Source organism: Canis aureus, chromosome X, assembly GCF_053574225.1.
Source record: "Canis aureus isolate CA01 chromosome X, VMU_Caureus_v.1.0, whole genome shotgun sequence".
NCBI classification, from domain to species: Eukaryota; Metazoa; Chordata; class Mammalia; order Carnivora; family Canidae; genus Canis; species Canis aureus.
Window position 1 is genome coordinate 47,883,188 of NC_135649.1, and position 14,078 is coordinate 47,897,265.

Below are 14,078 nucleotides of genomic sequence, written 5' to 3' on the forward strand. Positions count from 1 at the left end.
GATTACCATTCATTAAGAAAAAAAAATATAACTCAGAAATAGCCAGATGGAAGAAATGCATAGGGCAAAGTATGAGGAATGGGTATGGAGCTTTCAAGCTCTCTCTCAGTGCTCGTCTCCCAGAATCTTCATGTTTGCCAATGCAGAAGCTCTCTGAACCCTCTCCTTCTGGGTCTTTATGGGAGTTTTATTATATAGGCATGACTGATTAAATTATTGGCCACTGGGGATTGATTCTACTTCCAGACCCTTCCTCTTCCAGGAAGTAGGGGTGAAATGGGGGGTGAGGGGTTGGACTGAACCCCCAACTCTCTAATCATGTGGTGGGTTCCTCTAGAAGTCAGCTACCACCCTTGGGTGCTTTCCAAAAGTCACCTTATTAACATAAACCCAGTTGTGGTAAAAAGGTACGTGTTATGAATAACATGACATCCATTTCATGTTAATGGCTTTAAAGAAGAGTTCAGGAATTGAGGACAAGAGACCAAATATTATGACAAAAGATGACCCCATTGCTATTATCACTTAAGAATTCCCATGGGTTTTTAGGTGTAAGCCAGGAATCATGGATAAAGACCACAAATATATTTATTTCTTATAAACCACAAGATCACACAAAGCTTCCTACAATAGCTTCAGTAATCTAAACACTATGGTTCTGGCATAAAGACAGATATATAAACCAGTGAAATAGAATAGAGAGGCCAGAAAGCAACCCTTGCATATATGGCCAAATGATTTCTGAGGAGGACGAGGGTATCAAGACCATTCAATCAGGAATAGACATTCTTTTCAAGAAACGGTGTTCGGAAAACTGGACATCATATGCAAAAGACTAAATTTTGACCCTTACCTTATACAATATACAAAAATTAACTCAAAATGGATCAAAGACAAACTTGAGAGCTAAAGCTTTGAAAGTTTTAGAAAAAAAACATAGAGAAAAACTTCATGACATTGGGTTTGGCAATGATTTCTTGGATATGACATCAAAAACATTAAAAATAGATAATGTGGACTTCATCAAAATTAAAATCTCTGGCACATCAAAAGATCCTTTTAAGAGTGAAAACACAATCCACAGGCGGGAGAAAAAACTTCTGAATCATAAATATGATAAGGGGTTAATATCAAAAATATATAAAGAACTCCTAAAACTCAACAACAACAGAAAGACCAAATAACCCTATTTTAATGGTTTATTTTTAAGGGCCAAATCCTTGAATAGGAACTTTTTTAAAGAAAATATACAAGTGGCCAATAAAAACATGAAAGGATGATCACTAGTCATTAGAGAAATACAAAGGAAAACCATGAGATACCACTTCACAAACATTAAGATGGGTATAATCAAACCACTGAAAACAACAAAAGTTGGCAAGGATGTGGAGAACTTAAAACCCCTGTGCATTGCTGGTCGGAACGTAAAACTGCAGCTGCTTTGGAAAACAGTATGGTAGTTCCTCAAAAAATTAAACACAGAATTAACACATGATGAAACAATTCCACTTCTAGTTATAAACCCAAACCAACTGAAAGTAGAGATTCAGATATTTGTACAACCAGTGTTCTTAGAAGCATTATTCACAACTGTCAAAGAGTGCAAACAACCAAAATACACATAGAGATGAATGGATAAACAGAATGTGGTATATATAAACAATGAAATACTATTCTATCTTACAAAGAAATGAAATTTTGACATATTTTAAGGATGAACTTTGAAAATATTACACTATATTAAACAGCCAGACACAAAGTAACAAATGTTGTAAAATTCCACTTTTGTGATATATCTAGAGCTGGCAATGTTATACAGACAGAAAATAGAATAGTGCTCATTAGTGGCTGACCAGGAGTGGGTAGTGAAGTGGGAAGTTATTGTTTAATGGATAGAGTTTCAGTTTGGGATGACAAAAAGTGTTCTGGAGATGGACATGGTGATGGTTGATACACAATGTGAATGTACTTAATGCCAATGAATTGTACACATAAAGTTGGTTAAAATGGCAAATTTTATTTTATGTGTATTTTACCACAATTAAAAAAAACAGAAATGTACAACACAAAAAGTGAACAGTAATGTATATTAGAGACTCTAGTTAACAATAATGTAGTAATTAATCAATTATAACAAATTTATCACACTAACGCAAGATACTAATAATATGGGAAACTATATGGAAAAAGAGTGGTGGGAGAGACATAATATATGGGAGCTTTCTATACTTTCTCCTTAAGTTTTTTGTAAACTTAAAACTGCTCTAAAACAGTCAAGTAATTTTTTAAAGCCAATATTATTTGCATTCTTGGTTTGTCATTTCTTGTTGTTTTTTTTTTTCTGGTGCATTTTAAAAGCCAAATGCATAAAACCATAATTGAAGATCTATGTTAATGGATACACAATGTAAAAAGATCTAATGTGTGACAATAACATAAAGAGGGGACCAGAATTGTAAAAGAGCAGAGTTTTGTATACTATTAAAACTAAGTTGATATTAGTTCAAACTTGGGCGTTATATTTGCCATAGTAGTCACTAAGAAAAAAAAACTAAAAACAGAAACAAGTAAATAAAAATGGTACACTAGAAAAAATGCCAAATTGCTTTGTATAGTGACTATACCCTTTTATATTCCCACCAGAATGTACAAGGGTTCAGTACCTCTATATCCTTGCCAACATTTGCTATTATTCACTTTTTAAAGAATTATAGCTATTTAGTGGGTGTGAATTGATATTATCATGGTTTTGGTTTGAATCATTATTGATTATCTGAATATCTTTTGGAGAAATATCTATTCAAATCCTTTGCCTATTTTTTGTTTTATTTTTCTTTTCATTGAGTGGTAAGAGTTCATTTTATATTCTAGGTACCAGACCTATATCATACATATAATTTGCAAATACTTTCTCCTATGCTATGAGTCATCCTTTTACTTTATTGATGACATCATTTGAAACTTGTTGCTATTTTTAAAGGCAAAGTGAGTAAACCTAATAGCTTTGCTCTAAAAGCACTGAAGGAAAATACTTGATATTCATTCTATTAATCACCAAACTCTGGTATTGATGTAGTGAATCCAATACTTAAGTTACTCAAGATATCTATGCCATTGATTTATTGAATCCTTGCAACTCCAGGATATTCTGATACATTTAGTTTTTGGGACAAAGATGCCAGAACAAAAGTATGTGTTTTAGAGAAGTTTGATCAACCAAAAGTGACATTTTGCTTCAATCACAAGAGAAACCTATCTGTATATGCTTCTAGTTATGACTGGTAAAGAAAACAGGTATTTTATAGTCTGTGTAACAAAAGGCTGGCTCCACATTTTGATCTTTGACTAGTGTCAGCTTTTAAGCTTCACTCCTCCTTCTCTTCCGCCTCCCATATAAATAAGTTTTGTTTTTCTTTTTTTAGGGTTTTTTTCAAGGTTTTATTTATTTATTTATTTATTCATGAGAGACACAGAGAGGGAGAGGCAGAGACCGAGACAGAGGGAGAAGCAGGCTCCATGCAGGGAGCCCGATGTGGGACTGAATCCCAGGACCCTGGTTTCACGCCCTGAGCCAAAGTCAGGTGCAGCCACTCTGGAAAACTGTGTGGAGGTTCCTCAAAGAGTTAAAAATAGATCTGCCCTACGACCCCGCAATTGCCCTGCTGGGGATTTACCCCAAAGATACAGATGCAATGAAACGCCGGGACACCTGCACCCCGATGTTTATAGCAGCAATGTCCACAATAGCCAAACTGTGAAAGGAGCCTTGGTGTCCAACGAAAGATGAATGGATAAAGAAGATATGGTTTATGTATACAATGGAATATTACTCAACCATTAGAAACGACAAATACCCACCATTTGCTTCCACGTGGATGGATCTGGAGGGTATTATGCTGAGTGAAATGAGTCAATCAGAGAAGGACAAACATTATATGGTCTCATTCATTTGGAGAATATAAAAAATAGTGAAAGGGAATAAAGGGGAAAGAAGAAAAAATAAATGGGAAATACCAGAAAGGGAGACAGAACATGAGAGACTCTTAACTCTGGGAAACGAACTAGGGGTGGTGGAAGGGGAGGTGGGCGGGGGGGTGGAGGTGACCGGGTGACGGGCACTGAGGGGGGCACTTGATGAGATGAGCACTGGGTGTTATTCTATATGTTGGCAAATTGAACTACAATAAAAAATAAATTCATAAAAAAAAGTCAGACGCTCAACCGCTGAGCCACCCAGGCGTCCCCTGCCTCCCATATAAATAAGTTAATAACTTCTTGTGTCCCTTCTCTTTAGAAAAGTTTAGTAATCTTACTTCAAAATATTCATTTACCACACTAATTATTGATGATTTATATAATATCTGAACAGTATCTCCACATATTTGAAACAATTAAAATAATAAAATATAATAGTAAACTCTCAAATTTAGTAGCACTATGAGAATTCTTATCTTTTCTTTACACATCACAGATTTGTGAATCTTAAGTTTATGTAAAAAATTTTTTCTTTTCAGACTTTTCCACAGCCCCCAGAAAGCTGCTAAGAAGCATTTATCTGCTTACAGATTGAGTTGTATTTTCTTTTTTAAAAAGATTTTATTATTTATTTATTTATTTATTTATTTATTTGAGAGAGAGAGAGAGAGAGAGAGAGATAGCGAGGGGAGGAGCAGAAGGAGAGAGAGAATCTGGAGCTGACTCTGCACTGAGCACCGAGCCCAACATAAGGCTCAATCCCATGACCCTGAGATCATAACCCGATCATGCCTAGGTGTCCCTGCACTGTATTTTTTTAAAGGGGAAATTCATTTTCTTCATCTGATTCTTTTCTGTGAGTTAACAGAACTTATATATTTTCTTCAATATTAGTAAAATTTTAATTTAAACAAAGTGAGGGATCCCTGGGTGGCGCAGTGGTTTAGCGCCTGCCTTTGGCCCAGGGCGCGATCCTGGAGACCCAGAATCGAGTCCCACGTCGGGCTCCCGGTGCATGGAGCCTGCTTCTCCCTCTGCCTGTGTTTCTGCCTCTCTCTCTCTGTGTGTGTGACTATCATAAATAAATAAATAAAATTTAAAAAAATAAAATAAAATAAACAAAGTGATATCATTTTGCATCTATCAGACTGGCAGATATGTTTAAATATGCAAATACTCAGAACTGGTAGTGGGTGTGTGGGGAACCAGGGACTCTCATATACTGGTAGTCAGTGTGTAAAATGATATACCTTTCTAAGGAGATATCAAATTCTATTAAAACTAAAAGTACCTATAACCCATAAGTCTACCTGGAATCACCCAGAGAAACAAAAATGATATTGTAATACATGAAATATGATACAGCAATAAGAAAGATATAGAAACATACTTATATGGAAAAATCTCTAAATCATACAATTGGAAAAAATGTTAAAGAATAATATATATACTATGACAAAATTTAATACTTTAATTCTCAGGATACTTGCATATCTTTGTATGTAGGCAATGCATAGAAAAGTTCTAGAAACTGACTATGTGTTGCCTCTAGGAAGGGGACTGGGATTGGAGTTGCATTCAAAGAGGTATTTATTTATGATGTCTAATTTTTTGAAACCTCACTGTATTAAGATACTGCACAAATAGAGGTTTGAGGGACCAAGTAAGTATCTATCCTATTGCCCTACCCATACTCTAGATAAAATGAGTAAAAATAATAAAGTAAGGATGTGATATCAGCAACACAGATGCAAAGAGCTGTCTAGTACTCAACTACCTTAGAAATATCAACTTGAATAACTATCCATGCACAAAAATACCTTCAAAAGAGCCAAGGATTCCAGTTGAGGGATGACAGCACCTGGGTGAAGCATAGAAATAAGAAAAGATGTTTTGAGGAGGGTAGGAAAGATAGATTCATATTAACTCCATCTACCCCCAGACCCAGTAGCCCAGCATGGGAAGATATCCTTCCCATGGAAAACGGAGAGCAAAGTGAGTACCCAATTTCACCAGACTCCAGAGCCAGACTGTCCCAGCACAAGGCCAACTCTTGTGGCCCTAAGTGGCTCTCTGTAGACTCCCACAAAACCAGGCACCCAGCTCACTGCAGTGCCTACCAGCTCCACAGCTTTAGGCATCTCCCATGACACTGGGTTCCCAGTCAGCTCCTGCCAACTCAGGCTCCTGGCTCACCTCAGTGCCTATCAGCTCCAGCATGCCCAAGTGGCTCCCATGGCTCCAGACAGCTTTCAGAGCACCAGACTCCTGGGGGGCTCCTACAAACCCAAGCCTCTGATTTCTCCTGGTGTCTGTCAACTCCTCAGGCTTCAGGTGGCTTCTGTGGCATCAGGATTCCAGAGGGTTCTCATAAACCCAAGCTTCTGCTTCACCCTGGCAACAACCAGCCCCAATGGTCTAGGGTGGTGTCTGTGGGCCCATGCTCATAGGAGGCTCCTGCATACCTAGCTTCCTGGGTTACCACATTGCTGGCTGGCTCCTGAGGCCATAAGTGGTTCTGTGGCCCAGGCTCTCAGCACATCCTCATGCTTGCCAGCTCCCGTAGACCCAGGTGGTTCCTATCACCTCAGGCAATCAAACAACCATTGTGAATTCAGGCTCCCAGCTAGGCCCAACACCAGGCTGGCCACTGCAGACCCAGGCTTTTGATCCACCCCAGCACGAGGCTAGTTCCTGCAGCACTAGTCTCAGTTCACCCCAGTGCAGCCCTTACTTCTAGGCCAGTTCCTATGGATCCAGGCTCTTAGCCCTGCCCTAGCACCAGGCCAGCCTCTGTGATCCAGTCTCAAAGACAGCTCCGACATACCATGTGCCTGGCCTTCCCCATCACCAGAGCAGCCACAATGGCCCCAGCCTTCAGGCTGGCTCCTGTGAAACCAGGCTCACAGCTTCCTCTAGTACAGGACTGGACCCTTTGGACTGAGACATCAGGCCAACTCCAGTGGTCCCTGGTGCCTATCAGGCCCCAGTGAACTTAGGCTCCAGGCCTGCCTCCTTGGAACCAGGTACCAGTTGGATCCCCATGTACACATGCATGAGATCTGCCCACTTGCTGACCCAGATACCAAACCTGCCTGTCCAATAGAAAGCCCAACATGGACACCAGTGGATAGCTCATTCAGAATCCCTGGATGAGTTGTTTGGTGATGGGCATATATACAGAAGAATATTATTCAGCCATAAAAATGTAAATCCTGCAGTACAGGAACAGTAACAATGGACCGTGAGGGCATTACATCATGTGAAATAAGCCAGAGAGAGAAAGACAAATATTGTATGTTCTTACTCATATGTGGAATATAAAAAAAAACTCATAGAAATAGAGAGTAGCATGGTGGTTGCCAGGGGCTGAGGATGGGTAAGATGAGATGTTGGTCAAAGAGTACAAACTTCCACCTATAAGATGAATAAGCCCTGGTGATCTGATGTACAGCATGGTGACTATAACTAACAATACTGTATTACACATATAAATAAGTTGTTAAGAGAGTAAGTCTTAAATATTACCACAAAGAAAATGGTAATCATGTCAGGGAATGGTGGTGTTACCTAATCTTATAGTGGTAATCATCTCACAATATATACATGTATCAAATCATGATGTTATACAAATTTACATATGTTATTATGTTAATAATATCTCTGTGAAGCTGGGGAATAAAAGATTCCCTTTTTTAAAGATTTTATTTATTTATTCATGAGAGACACAGAGAGAGAGGCAGAAACATAGGCAGAGGGAGAAGCAGGTTCCATGCAGGGAGCCTGATGTGGGAACCCATCCCGGGACTTCGGGATCATGCCCTGAGCCAAAGTCAGACGCTCAACAACCGCTGAGCCACCCAGACATCCAAATAAAAGAATCTTTGTTACTGACAAATTTTACACAGATGAATGTAACTTAGAATTTTAGACAACAGTATCCCTAAAAATAAATCCAAGAATTTGCTACAATATCCCACCCAGTTAGAAACTGGGGATCTATTCCAATATACACATGAAAATTTATATTATGGAAAAGCAAAGTAGGACACAGCCCTCTGTGGTAAGGCAAATTTTCAAAGAGAAAGGGAAGATAGAGAAACAAAAGTAAGGGTGAAGGCAGAGAAACATCACAGTTGTCATTCTAATGAAGTTCCCACCACATGGAAGAATACATCAAAAGTAGAAAATATGCATTAATCTCCAATACCATGCTTAAAATATTTTAAAAATTAAATTGTCCCTTTTCTTTAGGGAAGATGAGAGTTTTGGGGCAGAGTTCCCATACAGAATAGAGAAAGAAACTAGATTGCAATTGTGTGAGGACTAAGTAAGAGATGAGAAAGCAGGAAAAAAAAACAATGGAGAAAACACTGTTGTGAAAGGGTAGAGAAAGATGGAGTAGTAGATGGAAAAGTGTGTGGAGTTAGAATTGAAAAAATTATTATTCCTTTTCATATATATAATAACAATATATAATATATATACTCTCATGCAGTTGAGAGTTCTAAAGGAACCTATAGATAGAGTGGACTTAAAAATGGTAAAAATAGGGCATCTGGGTGGTTCACAGTTCTACAATAATAGGTGAAGACTCCCAACATTACATTCAATGGGTAGAACATTTGGTAAGAATATGGAAAAGGAAACAGAGGGTTTCAGCAGTGTTATAAATCAACTAGACCTATCAGACATATATAGAATACTCCACAAAACAACAGCAAGATACACATTTTTCTCTGGTGTACATGGAACATACTCCAGACATGTTAGGACACTGCAAGTGTCCTATAACAAATCTCAATAAACTTAAAATGACTGAGATGATATGAAGTATCTCCACTGACAAGAGATGAAGCTAAGAATCAATGACAGAAGGAAAAGTGGAAAATTAACAAATGTGGAAATTAAATAACACAGTCTTAAACAGGCAATGGGTCAAAGAAAAAGTCACAGGGAAATTAGAAGATACTTAGAGATGAATGAAAATGAAAAAAATAATATATGAAATCTTAACAGTTTGCAGCAAGGGCAGTGTTCAGAAGGAAATTTATCATTGTTAATGTGTGCTTTAAAAAGTAAGAAAAATCCCCAATTACCTAGCTTTCCATCTTCAGGAACTAGGAAAAGAAGATGAAACCCAAACCTAGCAGAAGAAAGGAAATAATAAAGATTCAAGTGGAGATAAACAAAATAGAGTATAAAAAAACAGTAGAGAAGAGACAATGAACAAAACCAAATGTTGGTTCTTTGAAAAGATCAACAAGACTGACAAACCTTTAGCTAGACTGACAAAGAAAAAGAGAAGACACAACAAATAACAAAATTCAGAAATGAAGGTGGGGGCATTATTACTAACCATACAGAAATTTTAAAAACTACAAGAATACTATAAACATTGTACACAACAAATTAGATAACCTAGATAAAACTGAGAAAGTCCCCAAAACACACAAATTACCTAAACCAACTTAAGAAGAAATAGAAAATTTCAACAGACCATAAATGGTAAAGAGATTATATCTGTACTCAAAAACCTCCCAACAAAGAAAAGTCCAGGACCAGATGGTTTCACTGGAGTATTGTACCAAATATTTAAAGAATTAACACCAATCCTCAACTTTTCTAAAACAGAGCAGGGAACATTTCCTAACTAATTCCATGAAGCCAGCATTACCCTGACACCAAAGCCAGATAAAGATATCACAAGGAAAGAACAAAAGAGACCTTATGAATGTAGATATGAGATATAGTTGCAAAAATTCTCAACTAAATACCAGCACACTAAATCTAACAGCATATCAAAAGGATTATACACCATAACCAAGAGGGATTTATTCCAAGAAATCAAGAGTGTAAATATTTGTAAGTCAATCAATGTAATACATCACTTTACTAGAACAGTGTAATACATCACCTTAATAGAACAGCAACAATAAAACCCACATAACAGCCTCATTTAATGCAAAAAAGACATTTGATTAAGTCTGATACTCTATCATGATAAAAAAATTTCAGAATATTAGGCAGAGTAGGGAACTTCCTTAACATGATAAAGGGCATTTATGAAAAGCCCACAGCTAACATTATACTCAGTAATGAAAGACTAAAAGTTTTCCCCCTAAATTCAGGAAAAAGACAAGCATGCCCATATTCCCCAATGTTATTCAACATTATTCTGAAAGATCTAGCCACAGTAATTAGGACAAAGAAATAAAAGGTATCCAAATAGGAAAGGAAGAAAAAAAAGTATTGCTATTTGTAGATGACATAATCCTATATAGAGAAATTCCCAAAGAGTTCACCAAAAAAGCCGCTAAATTTAATAAACAAATACAGCAAAGTTGCAGGTTACAGCACACAAAAATTTACAAAAGATCAACACACAAGAATCAGTTGTTTCTATATACCAGCAATGAATAATCTGAGAAGGGAATTAGGGAAGCAATTTCACTTACACTAGTATTTAAAAGAATAAAACCTCTAGGAATAAGTGTAACCAAGGAGATGAAAGGCTTGTATATAGACTACAAAATACTGCTAAAAGGATTTAAGGATTTACATGAATATAAAGGTATCCCATGTCCATAGATTGGAAGACTTAATGTTGTTGAGATAATAATATCCCCAAAGCAATCCACTGATTCAATGCAATCCCTATTAAAATCCCAATGTAGGGGGATGGAGTGACTGGGTGACAGGCACTGAGGGGGGCACTTGACAGGATGAGTACTGGGTGTTATAGTATATATTGTCAAATCGAACTTCAATAAAAATATACATAAAAAACTCAATGGCTTCTGTGATGTAAATGGAAAAGCTGATTCTAAAATTCAAATGGAATGGAAAGGGATTCAGATTTTTAAAAAATTTTTTAAAGAAGAAAAAGTTGGAGCACTTACACTTTTGATTTCTAAACTTATTACAAAGCTACAGTAATCAAAACCCTGTGGTACAGGTATAAGATAGACATAGAGATGAATGGAACAGAATTGAGAGTCCCAAAATAAACCAATATGTCTATGGCAAATTGATTTTGACAAGAGCGCCAAGTCCATTAAATGGAGAAAGACTATATTATTCATCAAATGGTGCTGAAACAACTGGATTCCCATATGTAAAAATATGAAGTTGGATCCTTTCTTCATTTCGTATGCAAAAATCAACTCAAAAGGGATCAATGAGTTAAATATAAGTTACAACTATAAAACTCTCAGAAGAAAACAAGAATAAATCTTCCTGGCTTTTGGATCTGGCAATGTATTCTTAGATATGACACCAAAAGCACAAGCAACAAAAGACAAAAAATAGATAAATCTGACATCATCACAATTAAAAACTTTTATGCATCAAAGGACATCATTAACATTAAAAAACCTAGAGTAAAATACTTGCAAATCATATAGCTAATAAGTGACTTGTATCCTTAATATATAAAGAACTACTACAATATAACAACAAAACAACTCAATTTAAAAATAGGCAGAGAACTTGACTAGACATTACTCCAAAGAAGATATGCAAATAGCCAATAAACACATGAAAAAAAGCCCAACACCATTAGTCATTAGGGAAATGCAAATGAAAACTACCATGAAATTGTACTTCATACCTACTAGGATAGCTACTAAAAATGTAAAATAACAAGTATTGCTAAGGATGTAGATAAACTAGAACCCCTGCTGTTACTAATGGAATTGTTAAATGGTGCAGCTGCGGTGGAAAAATTGGGCAGTTCCTCAAATTGCTTAACATAAAATTATTATATGGTTCAGAAATTCTAGTTCTAGGTTTATATTTAAAAATTTTGAAAGCAGGGGATCTCTGGATGGCGCAGCGGTTTAGTGCCTGCCTTCGGCCCAGGGTGTGGTCCTGGAGTCCTGGGATCAAGTCCCATATTGGGCTCCCTGCATGGGACCTGCTTCTCTCTCTGCCTGTGTCTCTGCCTCTCTCTCTGTGTGTCTCTCATGAATAAATAAAATAAAATCTTTAAAAAAATAATAAAAATAAATAAAAATTTTGAAAGAAGAGATTCAAACAGATACTTGTTCACCAATGTTCACTGCAGTATTATTTATAATAGCCAATAAGTGGAAACAACTTAAGTGCCCATCAACAGATAAAGAATATACAAAATTTGGTGCACACACACAGATACACAGATATGCAGACACACACACACAGTGGAATACTCAGGCACAAAAAAGGAATAAAGTTCTAATACATGCTACAACATGGATAAACTTTATTTTTGGAGAGAGAGTGTACACATGGGAAAGGGGGAGGGGCAGAGGGAGAGGGAGAAGCAGACTCTGTGCTGAGGGACGGAGCCAACACTCCTGCCACTCGGGGCTCAATCCCAGGGCCCTAGGATCATGACCTGAGCTAAGATAGATGATTAACTGACTGAGCCACCCAGGTGCCTGAACATGGATAAACACTAAAAACATGCTAAGTGAAATAAACCAGACACAAAAGAACAAAATCATATGATTCTACCTATAATAAATATTCAGGGAAATGAACAATGGGTAGTGGAAGGGGAGGCGGGTGGGGGTATGGGGTGACTGGGTGACGGGCACTGAGGAGGGCACTTGATGGCATGAGCACTGGGTATTATACTATATGTTGGCAAATTGAACTTCAATAAAAATATATTTATATATAAAAGAAATATTCAGAATAGGCATTTTCATGGATACAGAAAGTAGATTAGGAATTACCAGGTGCTGAAGGGAGGAGGGAATTGAGAGTTACTGCTTAATGGTTTATATAGTTTCTCTTTTGGGTGATGAAAAAGTTTGGAAATAGATAGTACTGATGGCTGCACAACATTGTGAATGCAATTAACATCACTGAATTGTGCACATAAAAGTCATTAAAATGGCAACTTTCATGTTATATGTATTTTACCACACTAAAAAGTACTTAAAAACATGTTGAAAATGATGGACCATAAATGCTTAGTTGGGTAGGGAATGAAGATAAAGCCAGGAGGTGTCCTACAGGAACAAAGCAGAAGAGATAAGGGACCTGTGCAATCTTACATCACTCAAACTTAAGTTTGAGACGGGCCATGTACATTACTAATGTAAAGCTATGTGGGGTTATGGAGTTAAAAAGTGGGTACATATGCTGGCTCCAGACTCAGACTGCAAAGGTTTGAATCTCAGCTCTGCTGCTAACCAACTCAATGAGCTTGGGCAAGTTAGTTAACCAATCAGTATATCAGCTTTCTCCATGTAAAATGTGGATAGGGGGACCTACTCCATAGGGATGTTTTAGGATTTAAATGAGTTAGTACAAGTAAAGCACATAGGATGGTATCTGGCACACAGTAAACACTTAATGAATGTATAAGTATTAATAATTATTATTACTACACATAATAAAAAGTTCAGGCTTTGAAATTCAGATATTCTCAAAGCCCAAGCTTCCCCCTCTATGCTGACTCTAAATACAAGCTCCAACTTACTAAGAAGATTCCAAGGCACAATATAAAGACACAAATGCTAAAATAGAGGAGTAAATAAAAAACTTTGGAAATGCAGAAGGGGCTATTAATTCCAACATGGACACAAGGAGGATAAGCACGTCAGGGAAGACTTCAAAACAACCTTGCATTTGAGCTGACCTTAAAAGGAATGAGTAGTATGCCCAAAAGCAAAAAAAAAGAAAAAAAAAAGGTTTGTAAAAGCATTGCAGTTGGCCTAAGCAAACAAACAAAAGCAGGAAAGTGCATTAAAAGTATGGAAACATTGGCCCATTGTGGTTTGAATGTAGGCCACATAGTGGGATATAATGGGAAAAATAGAAAGGTGAAGGATACAGAGCTCTGAAAGTCTTACTGGGGAATTTGGTGATATTGTAAAGATGAATTCCCATAGAAAAGTCCTCTTTTAAAATTGAGGGTATGGTAGACAGTGTCAGTGTGTGCTAACAGTCCAGGTGTGCTGTAGGAAGATTACTTCGTAACAGGAAGATGAGAAATCCATCCTGATTTTTACTCCCAGGCAGCAACATTTTAGAAGTAGTATCAGATCAGCCCTGATACTACATGGAGTTGCCTGAATTATTTTTCCAGGAAAGGAGTGAAACAAGGG

At 37.1% G+C, this 14,078-nt stretch overlaps 1 protein-coding gene across 9 annotated transcripts in view; it reads right to left on the bottom strand.

Moving 5' to 3' along the window:
- The window catches only part of GPRASP1 (G protein-coupled receptor associated sorting protein 1), a 48,710-nt gene that overhangs the window by 28,036 nt on the left and 6,596 nt on the right, over positions 1-14,078 (bottom strand). For 6 of the 9 annotated variants that reach the window (XM_077889210.1, XM_077889212.1, XM_077889209.1 and 3 more), the window contains one exon: positions 5,796-5,836. The exons of the other annotated variants lie outside the window; for them this stretch is intronic. The gene's annotated coding sequence lies outside the window, so the exon portion shown is untranslated. The remainder of the gene's footprint in view (positions 1-5,795; positions 5,837-14,078) is intronic. 9 annotated transcript variants of the gene reach the window in all.